At 48.9% G+C, this 11,249-nt stretch overlaps 1 long non-coding RNA gene across 1 annotated transcript; it reads right to left on the bottom strand.

The window, feature by feature from the left end:
- Positions 1–4,415: 4,415 nt before the first annotated feature.
- Positions 4,416–9,719, bottom strand: LOC141371337 (uncharacterized). The gene is made up of 3 exons (XR_012376224.1): positions 9,318–9,719; positions 8,417–8,933; positions 4,416–6,410 (listed from the first exon to the last, which is right to left on the bottom strand). It is a non-coding gene; the product is annotated as an uncharacterized lncRNA (long non-coding RNA).
- Between the last annotated feature and the right edge of the window lie 1,530 nt (positions 9,720–11,249).

The following is an 11,249-nucleotide window of genomic DNA, read 5'->3' as shown; positions in this document are numbered from 1 at the left end:
AGCGCGGGGCGAGGCTCGAGCGCCGAGCTGGGATTGATTTGAAAAGTGGAAGCGGCGTTGTTTTCCGCGGGTTGTTGCCGCGCCCCAGAGGTGGTGTGTGTGGCCCCGAGCCTGATCTGTATTCCCCAAACAGGCTCTAACCTCGTATCTGCACCTAAGGCAAAGTTCCCTGAACGGGTCGAAGGACTCCTGCCAGTTACCGCTTTGCTCTCCATCATGGAAGCCCTTCTTCCTCCTCTTCCACAAGCCCCCGTCCCTCAAAGACGTTTTGGGAGTAGCGTCTGCTTGCTAGATCACCTCAGTCACAGTAAGCCACCCTCCGCCGCCGGACTGAACCACGTAGGGTACCATGCATAGCTGCTTGTGTTTCATTTACCGTCGGGAACCATTTGTCTTCCCAACTAAGATGTAAACCCTCTTAGGGCACGATTGTGTATAGTTTGGGGTTCAGATTTCCCGGTGTCCAGTTCCAGAGGCACGCAATCAATACATGTTGAATGAGACCCAAGAAGTGAAAGGAGGGGAAGCCTTTGGGTCACTAGTTATCAGCTGCCCCAGGATTGGGGAGGGAGGCCGGTGTTGTGCTTCTCAACACACACAGTACCGTCTTCTGAAAATATCTTTTAGGGACTCTGCCTGCTGTGACATTGGGCCTGAGGGAACAATAGATTGTGACTCATCACCTCAGGAAGGCTCACAGCCCTGAAGCTTCAGGATTTGGAAATTGAACTACCCTGGGGCCCCACAGCAGCCTGGTCCACATTCGGCTGGCTTTCCAGAATTACTGCCCCACCCACCCTCTCCCTCCCCTTGGGACAGGTTAAATTAAAAAATAATAATAATAAAATAAAATAAAATAAAAAATTTTAAAGCACATGAGCTAAATAGCCTAAGCCAAATTATTTTTTATTTTTATTTTTTTTAAAGATTTTATTTATTTGAGAGAGAGTGAGAGAGAGAGCACGAGAGGGGGGAGGGTCAGAGGGAGAAGCAGACTCCCCGCTGAGCAGGGAGCCCGATGCGGGACTCGATCACAGGACTCCAGGATCATGACCTGAGCCGAAGGCAGTCGCTTAACCAACTGAGCCACCCAGGCGCCCGCCAAATTATTTTTTAAAGATTTTATTTATTTATTTTTGAGAGAGAGTGCTCTAGTGGGGAGGGCGAGGGGCAGAGGGAGAGAGAAAGATCTCAAGCGGACCCCAAGCTGAGCAGGAGCCTGCGGTGGGGCTCCATCCCATGACCCTGAGATCATGACCTGAGTCAAAACCCAAAGTCAGAGGCTTAACCGACTGAGCCACCCAGGTGCCCCCCAAGTTATTTAACCATAAGCCTTGTCACCCTTTTTTTTTAAGCTTTTATTTTTAAGTAATCTCTACACCAAACGTGGGGCTCAAACTCACAACACTGAGATCAAGAGTCACATGCTCTGACTGGGCCAGCCAGGCACCCCACACCTTATATTCCTTTCTAAAACAAAAGGAAACCACTTCCCTTCTCATTTTCCTATCTGTATCCCCCAGGACCCCTGTACCATGTTCATTTGCTCAGGTCTCCTTGAACTGTACCTCCTCCTCTATTCCCCCTGTGAGTGAACGTGACCATGAGGTTCCCAGCCAATAAATCCCACGATTTATTGTCTTTTACTCTTTTCTTCCCCTCGCTTTCTACATCTATCCGCTTATCCATGTGTTAACATTTACTCAGCACCTGCTATTTGCCAGGCCCGTTTTAGGTGTTTGGGATACTTTAGTAAAGAAAAAAAAAAAAAGACAAATTCCTTTTTTTTTTTTTTTAAGATTTTATTTATTTGACAGAGACACAGTGAGAGAGGGAACACAAGCAGGGGGAGTGGGGGAGGGAGAAGCAGGCTTCCCGCTGAGCGGGGAGCCTGATGCGGGGCTCGATCCCAGGATCCTGGGATCATGACCCGAGCTGAAGGCAGACGCTTAACGACTAAGCCACCCAGCTGCCCCAAGACAGAAATTCCTACCCTGGAGGGGTACAATCTAGCAGGGGAAGAGAGATTAAAAAAAAAAAATGAACAAACATCATAAATGAATAATTTATGTAGTACGTTAGCAGGTTTTTCCTCTTGCGGCAGTAACAAAGTACCACAAACATAGTGGCCTAAAACAATACAAATTTATGACTTTATAGTCGTTGAGGTCATAAGCCCTAAAATCACGGTGTTGGCAGGGCTGCATTCCTTCTGGAGGTTCCGGAGGAGAATCTGTTTCCTTGCCTTTTCCACTCTCTCGAGGCTACGTGCATCCGTTGCTCGTGGCCCCCCCTCTTGAAAACCAGCATCTTCAAATCTCTCTCTCTGATCTGCCCTTCCATTGTCATGTCCTTTCCCACTCTGCCACTCCTACCTCCCTCTGATAAGGACCCCTGTAATTTCACTGGACTCAACGGGATATGCGGATATGCGGTAGAATCTCCCCTCTCCAGGACCGTCACTTCACATCCGTGAAGTCCCTATCACCCTATGAAGTAACCTGTTCACAGGTTCTGAGGACAGGATGTCAGCATCTCTGGGGGGGCTCTTATTCTGCCTACTGCAGACGGCAAAAAGCAAACAAACTCACCACACACACACACACACACACACACACACACACACACACACACAGGAGGGCAGAGGAAGGGGGTTCCAGAGAGCCGTAACAAGCTTTGTCTTTTCTACCTTCCAAATTACCTCTGGCATCCCTCCCAGCCCCCCCCCCCCCCCCCCCCGCCCCAGGCCCCTCACTAGGGTCAGCGGGGGGGGGGGGGGCCTGTGGGTTCCTTCATAGTGATCTCTTTCTCATCCTTTCTCATCTGGGATGTCCTCCACTTAATCTGTCCTAAGAATCCCCTGATGGATCGGAGTCCATGCTTCTTTCTGATGCTTCTGATTCAACAAGTTTGGAAAATACTTAGTAATACATTCTCCACATAAGCTGGAGCAAGCTTTACATATACGGACGTGATAGTGACTCCCCTCAAAACCTATCCGTGGCTGCCTGTCACTTTTAGAATAAAGACAAACCTCCCTGTGATCTCGCCCGTCCATTCCTGTGTCTTCAGTTTTATCCTTATTCTTGTGAAGACCACCAGTCATGACCCTATATCCTTTCTCCTTTCTTCCTTTTAGTGTTAGAACCAGCCCAGCTGGGGTCCTGGCCCAGCCTTCCTTGCAGCTAATACAGCCACGTGCCCGCATTTGGCCAGTCGAGGGAGAATGGAAGTGCCCAGGCCTCTCCTCCCCCCTGGTCTTCCACTGTCGGGAATCGACACCCCTGGCACATGCGCTGTTGGTCCAGAGAGGGAGGCCACATGTTGAGGATGGAAGAGCCAACTCACCACCTGGGGCGCTTAGACCACCCACCTCTGCTCTGTTACACACGCCGGTAAGGTCGGATCGGCTCGGAGAGCAGCTTAGCCTGTCCCCAACTGGTCCTCACTGGTTGAGTGATTGTTTATCTCCCACCAGACTTAACTCCAAAAGGCAGGGATGGACTCTGTTCATCCTTGCATCCCTATCTCTGGACTGGATCTATCTCTGGATCCATCGGGTGCAGCCAGCCCATCTCAATTGTACAAGTCTCGATAAGAAATCACAAACTGTAAGGTTGGGAAGTACTCACCCTCACAAAGACCCAGTGCCAAAGTTCCTACAAACATCCCTTATCCCTCCACTGATGAGATGGGGAGGGCTACAAAAGATGAGTTTGGGATAACCATTTGGGAGCCATCTCATGGTCCCCGGAAAACAGCCAGGCTCCTAGACTGTCTCAGGATGAAACTGGGATTTGGGCACCTACTGTCACCAGAAGCACCCTCAGGGGAGGTGGGTAATCTCAGCTTGGGATCAAGAACAGCAGAGCCATGTTCTGTTTTAATGTGATGCTTCATTAAAAATGAACATTTGGGGGCTCCTGGGTGGCTCAGTTGGTTGAGCGTCTGGCTCTTGATTTCGGCTTGGGTGGTGATCTCAGGGTCATGAGAACAAGCCCTGCACTGGGCTCCGTGCTCAGCGGGAAGTCCGCTGGAGACTCTCTCTTCCTCCTCTACCCCTCCCCTTCGTGAACTCTCTTTCTCTCTCTCAATAAATAAATAAATAAAATCTTTAAAAAAAATAAAACTGAACATTTGGATTATACTGTTGAAAGTCTTCCCCAGATTATTTTCTTTTTTTAAGATTTTTTTGGCTCAGTCGTTGGGCGTATGCCTTCGGCTCGGGTCGTGATCGCGGGGTCCTGGGATCGAGCCCCGCATCGGGCTCCGTGCTCGGCAGGAAGGCTGCTTCTCCCTCTCCTGCTCCCTCTGTTTGTGTTCCCTCTGTTGCTGTGTCTCTCTCTCAAACGGATAAATAAAAAATCTTAAAAAAAATAAACCCTTTAATCATAGAGAGTGTCTTTAAAAAAAAAGATTTTATTTATTTATTTGACAGAAAGAGACACAGCGAGAGAGGGAACACAAGCAGGGGGAGTGGGAGAGGGAGAAGCAGGCTTCCCGCGGAGCAGGGAGCCCGATGCGGGGCTCGATCCCAGGACCCTGGGATCATGACCTGAGCTGAAGGCAGACGCTTAAGGAACAGGTGAGCCACCCAGGCGTTCCTAAAGATTTTTTTTTTTTTAAAGTAATCTCGGGGCCTGGGTGGCTCAGTCGGTTAAACATCTGACACTTGATTTCAGCTCAGGTCATGATCTCAGGGTCGTGAGATTGAGCCCTGTGTCAGGCTCCATGCTGAGCAGGTAGCCTGCTTAAGATTCTCTCTCCCTCTCCCTCTGCTCCTCCCTCCCACTGCAGGCATTCTCTCTCTCTTAAAAAAAAATTAAAAATTAAATTAAATTGAAAAATAGATAATCTCTATGCCCAACATGGGGCACGAACTCACAACCCCGAGATCGAAGAGTTGCATGTTCCACCAACTGAGGCAGCCAGGTGCCCCACCCCACACCACACTTTTTTTTTTTTTCAGTTTTATACCTTCATTTGACAATCAGCGATTAGTTCTCATCCACATTAACTGTAGATTTCTGAAAGTGGTGACAGGTACATAGGTAACCAGTGTGTAGAGCTTGTTTGGTGAATCTTCATCCTCATTACGTTTTCTGGACAACCACACATGGATACGGTATGGAACATTCCTTATTCCTTTGGCCCAGACAGCTTTGTTGAGCCTGGTGTCAATGCGCACATCTGGAGTTCCCGTCTCCTTCACGGCAAATTTCCGGATCTCTTTGCCTGAGGGGCACGCTTCTTGAAACCCACTCCATGGATGCGCTTGTGAATGTTGATGGTGTATTCTCTATTCTCTGGTCACTACCTCGTTGAGGGCAGGACGGCCCTTCTTCTCGCCACCCTTCTTCACTGGAGCCATTCTGCCGGGCCCTGGTTGGAAAGCCACACTTTATTTTCTATGTAAATAATTAATGTGGCATCCTGGTGGCTCCCAAAATATTCCAGGTCCTGGCACATAGTAGGTGCTCAACATGTGTTTGTGGACTCAGTCCTGGGGTGAGCCTGCAAACGAGGCTGGAGACGGTCATTATTTCTAGCTGGGCAGCCATGTGCTCAGCAAGAGGGGAGAGCAGGTCTTGGGTATAACCAGTTAGTCGCTCCATAGTGCCCCCTATTGGTCCTTGAGCTCCTTGCGAGGTCGCTGCCACGTGGTCCCATTACTAGGTCCTGCCCGGTTAGCACAGCCCCTGGTGCACAGTTAGTGTTTGATAAATGCTTTCCCGGGGACCCATCTCCCAGCCCTGCCTGGGCTTTGCAGCAACTCCAGGATGCCTCGGGGCTGCTGAGGGTCAGTCAGGCCAAGCCCTCGGGAGGGTGTGATGCCTCAGCATCATGACTATCAGGCGGTCTTGGCCTTAGTCTGGTTTATCGTCCTCTGCTGCCCAGGTAGATACGTCCTCCTCCTGCGGAGTGGTGATGCTCACACCACGTCACAATATTCGTCGTGTGTGGCTCCCAGGGCCGATGCCCCCACGGCAACATTTCAGGGGCTTCCCTGAGGAGAGGCGTGAAGTGACAGCACAGCCCGCTTCTCAGTGCCCAGAGAAAGAACCCACAACTGAAGAGCAGCTACTCCATTTAGCCGCAGGAAAGTGAGAAGCAACCCATTGCCCCTTAATAACACAAGGGCTGACTAAATTACGGCACCTCCACGCAGCAGAATATTTGGCAGCTCTCAAAAAGTTGGCTTCTTAAGGAATCACTGATGATTTGGGAGGTGCTCATATACAATGTAGCTTGAACTATGTGGCAAGCAAACCGATTTAGAAATGATCTGTGTGGGGAGCGCCTGCGTGGCTCAGTCAGTTAAGCATCCGACTCTTGATCTTGGCTCAGGTCTTCATCTTGGGTCGTGAGTTCAAGCCCCCCGTTGGGCTCCACACTGGGCATGGAGCCTACTTTTTTTTTTTTTTTTTTAAGATTTTGTTTATTTATTTGACAGAGAGAGACACAGCGAGAGCAGGAACACAAGCAGGGGGAGTGGGAGAGGGAGAAGCAGGCTTCCCGCGGAGCAGGGAGCCCGATGTGGGACTCGATCCCAGGACCCTGGGATCATGACCTGAGCCGAAGGCAGACGCTTAACTTAACGACTGAGCCACCCAGGCGCCCATGGAGCCTACTTTAAAAAAAAGAAAAGAAAAAAGAAATGATCTGTGCGTATTTTTGTGGAGACAAAGTGAGAGCTGACAGATCTCCCCCTGTTTCGAAGCAGCAGTGTCAAAAGGCCTTGGTCCAGCGAGTCACAGGGCTGCCCAGAGAAGAGCCAGGGAGTGAAAGCCCAGCTCCTTGCCACTCCCTGGGGACAACTCTGAGTCTCCCCAGCTGTCCTGGGCCATAACCTGCTCAGTCACACAGCGCCCCCCCCCACACCTTTACCATCTTCTTTCTCTTCCCTATTGGTGCTCCCTGGTTTCACTTCCCACATAAACTAGTCACACATTCTTGTCGCGGTACCTGCTGCTGGGCGACTGCAAGCTGAGACAAGGTTGTACCTACTAAGCTTCTGTTCATTTCATCTCCCACCAGACTTAACTCCAAAAGCTTTTCCTTGTGTAAATTCCTAGGGGTCTACAATGGTTCATTTGATGATCAACTTGGCTGGACCATGGTGCCCAGGTATTTGGTAAAACATCATTCTAGAGAGTTCTGTGAAGGTTTTTTTTTTTAAGATTTTATTTTTGGGGCGCCTGGGTGGCTCAGTTGGTTAAGCGACTGCTTTTGGCTCAGGTCATGATCCTGGAGTCCTGGGATCGAGTCCCACATCGGGCTCCCTGCTCAGCGGGGGGTCTGCTTCTCCCTCTGACCCTCTTCCCTCTCGTGCTCTCTATCTCTCATTCTCTCTCTCAAATAAATAAATAAAATCTTTAAAAAAAAAAAGATTTTATTTTTAAGTAATCTTTACACCCAGCATGGGGCTCAAACTCACAACCCTGAGATCAAGAGTCACACATCCCACCAACTGAGCCAGCCAGGTGCCCCAAATGAAGGTATTTTTTGGATCAGGTTAACGTTTAAATTGGTGGATTGTGAGTAGATTACCTTCCATAATGTGGGTGGGCCACATCTAATCAGCTGAAGGCCTGGCTAAAACAGAGATTGACCTCTTGGAGCAAGAGGGGATTCTGGCAGCTGACTGTCTTTGGACTCAGACTGCATCTCTTCCCTGAGTCTCCAGTCTGCAAGCCTTACTCCATCAGATTTTGGATGTCCATCTACATACAATGTTGTAGATATAATGTTTATATTACATGTAATGTCGGTTCTGTTTCTCTGGAGAACTCTGATATAGGGTCTGAAATTAGGAGAAAGGGGTCCTTTTTTTTTTTTTTAAGAGAGAGAGAGTGAGCGGGGGTGGGACAGGGAAGAGGGAGAATCTTTTTTTTTTTTTTTTTGAGAGAGAGAGAAGAAATCTTAAGTAGGCTCCACACCCAGCATGGAGCCTGATGTGGGGCTCGATCTCACAACTCTGAGATCATGACCTGAGCCAAAAATCAAGAGTCCGATGCTCAACCTACTGAGCCACCCACGCGCTCCCCTCTGCTCATTTACATTATAGGAGAAAAACGGAGGCAAAGGAAGACATAATTATTTGCTCAAGGTCACACAGCTGTTAAGAGTCGGCTCCCAGAGTCTGGCTCCCAAGACCACGCCCATTCTGGGCAACCTGCAGCCTCTCTGAGAGTCCCTGGGGCAGTAAAGAGACTCTACCCCCCGATAATGTCCCAGTTTATTGACGGACCTCAGCTATTGTTGGATATTTGTACTGTTTGACGGTTTTCGCTGTTAAAGAGCCTAGACCCTCTTGAACCTGAAATGTGCACACTTGAGCCAGGCACCTTGTGACTTTCTCAGTTATTTGGTCCATGACTTGTTAGAACCTCTGTCCTCAACGTTCATCTCCTACCTTCTCAGGCTCTTCTGCCTCTGGCCTTTTTCCTCCTTCCATGTCTTTCTCTCATCTTGCCAGTGCTGCTTGAAATCTGGTGATATGGGCAAGGAATCAACTCTTGCTTGGCAGGAGCTTCTGCAGAAGTTCTAGAAGTCACTAGAAAGCACCAGAAGGTTTCTAGTTGAACCAAAGTCTTCAATGATGTATGGATATTTGTGAGACCCTGTAATGCTTCCAAAGGCCTCCAGCAAGAGTTACTAAAAACCCCATGACAGGTGGGTTCTGTCCTACTGAGGACTCTTCACTGTCATTCCATTTCAGGTTTTCCAGCGGTCAGCTCAGCAGCTATTCCCTACCACTGTCCTTGCTGAAGTTGGGAAGGGTCACTCCCTGCATACTTGGCTCTGTCTGCTCAGTATTTTGCTCTTGCCCCCAGCATGGTTTCTGGTGTCCTATAGAGAGAATCAGCTCCGAGATCCAAGTTGGTATTATTTTTAGAAATAGAGATCATTCCGTCTCAGCTTGCTGAGGCCTGTTCAGAGAAAGAAAACAGAGAAAGGCTTCATATTTTTCCAAAGTTCAAGTGGGAGTGGTGCATCGTGGATGCAAAACTCCTGAATCATTGCCTGAACTGTTCTCTTTTGTTCCAAAGATGACCTTGCCTTCCAAATCATTCATCCATCAGGGGCCAAGGCTGAGCAATCCTAAACACACCTCTCTTTGTCTTATTCAGACCCTTCTTGGACAATTCTTCCCGCCCAACCTGAACCTGTCCCCCCACCCTCGTCTTCACGTTGTTAGAACAGAGGAGATCATGTTTCTACTGATCGTGCTGAACCAGCAGTTCATTTATCAGCACTATCATTGTTTTCTTAGACTTGAAGACCGAAATTAGGTTGAATATGGAAAATGTCACCTTGTGCTGAGCAGAGCGGTTTCGTTCTTGCAGGAAACAGTCAGCGGGTCTGGACACTCAAGGATCAGACGGGTCTTACAGAGAAAGAAAAAACTGAAACTGGTCAAGTGAAGTCTCACTTCAAACTTCAAAGAGGATATTCTTTACAAAATGAGCAGAGGGGGGCGCCTGGGTGGCTCAGTCGGTTAAGCATCGGACTCTTGACTATTATATATAATATTATATTATATATATAATAATTCCTACCTAGAAGGGTTTTGTAATGGGTAAGCTTGTTAATACATGTCAGGCAGTTAGAATAGGGTCTGGCATGTATGAACTATGAAGCGAAGGGAGGTGAGAAATGTTTATACATATTTATTCATCAGGAGGCAATCAGGAAAAGGAACCACATTTGTTACATTATTTTTATTTGTTTATTTTTAAAGATTTTATTTATTTTTTTGAGAGAGAGAGTGAGAGAGCACAAGAAGGGGGTGCGGCAGAGGGAGAGGGAGAAGCACTCCCCAGTGAGCAGGGAGCCTGACGCAGGGCTGGATCCCAGGACCCTGGGATCATGACCTGAGCTGAAGGCAGACGGTTAACCAACTGAGCCACCCAGGTGTCTCTAAATAAATAATCTTAAAAAAAAAAAAGAAAGGGGACACCTGGGTGGCTCAGTCGGTTTTGCGTCTGCCTTCTGCTCAGGTCATGATCTTAGGGTCCTGGGATCAAGTCCCACATTGGGCTCCTTGCTCAGCAGGGAGTTTGCTTCTCCTTCTCCCTCTACTGCTCCCCCTGCTTATGCTCTCCTTCTCTCTCTTTCTCTCTCTCTCTCTATCTTAAAACCTTAAAAAAAAAAAACAAAAACAAAGATAGGCCAAGGGCCATCTGGCTGGCTCAGTTGGTGGAGCATGTGCCTCTTGATCTTGGGGTTGTGAGTTCGAGTCCCATGTTGGGTGTAGAGATTATTTAAAAGAAATAAAATCTTTAAAAATAAAATAAAAAATGAAGGTAGGCCTGAATGAAAGTGTGGCCATAGGAGGGAGAAAACAGCACAGATGGGCATAATGGACTTCAGCATGTGAGAAGCAGTATGGTCTACCCGCAGCCCTGAGAGTGGGGGCTGAGGTCAGCTGAGGATGCAGAATGTTCTAGGCCAGAGAGAGATTGTGGCAGGGTCCAGTTCTCAGATCCCAAGGTCCTCCATATTCTCAGAAGGAGTGGGAGCCGAGAAGATTGTGGTTGGAGACCAGAGATGTCCCAGATGAGAAGAGGGGGAGCCCCTCCCGCCCACAGCACAGCATGAGAGCAGGGAGAGCTTTTCAGGAGGAAGACAGGTGTTTGTGGAGGCTGTGTGGGGAGCTGGTGGGGTGAGGATGCTGTGCCTGTCAGGGCAGGAGTCAGGGCTCCCTGGCCCGTGAGGGGACAGCTCTGGGGTCCGATGCCCCTGCACTCAGTCCTGGTTCTGCTGGATCGCCTGGGGGCACTCCCTCATCCCACACCAGTGTTTCTTTTTTTTTTTCTTTTTTTTTTTTTAAAGATTTTATTTATTTATTTGAGAGAGAGAAAATGGGACAGAGGGAGCATGAGAGGGAGGAGGGTTAGAGGGAGAAGCAGACTCCCCGCTGAGCGGGGAGCCCGATGCGGGACTCGATCCCGGGACTCCAGGATCATGACCTGAGCTGAAGGCACTTGCCCAACCAACTGAGCCACCCAGGCGCCCCTGTGTTTCTTCATCTATAAAACAGTGACCACGGTAACACCTGCCCAGGGTTATGAGATGGTGCGTGTATGACAAGGTGGACGGAGGTGCCCGATGGGATCTTTCCTGTTTTCCAAGAATTACCTACCAGACCCCACCACCAAGAATAAAATGCATCCCACATTTTAAGTTCAGAAGACTACCAGCTGGTGGGCTGGCTGGGAGATGTCCCTCAATGCTGACACTAC

Source organism: Callorhinus ursinus, unplaced genomic scaffold (assembly GCF_003265705.2).
Source record: "Callorhinus ursinus isolate GAN/ISIS: 27379988/994484 unplaced genomic scaffold, GSC_fseal_2.0 scaffold68, whole genome shotgun sequence".
Lineage (NCBI taxonomy): Eukaryota > Metazoa > Chordata > Mammalia > Carnivora > Otariidae > Callorhinus > Callorhinus ursinus.
The sequence above is the reverse complement of the archived record's forward strand: the minus strand, read 5'-3'. Positions and strand labels throughout refer to the sequence as shown.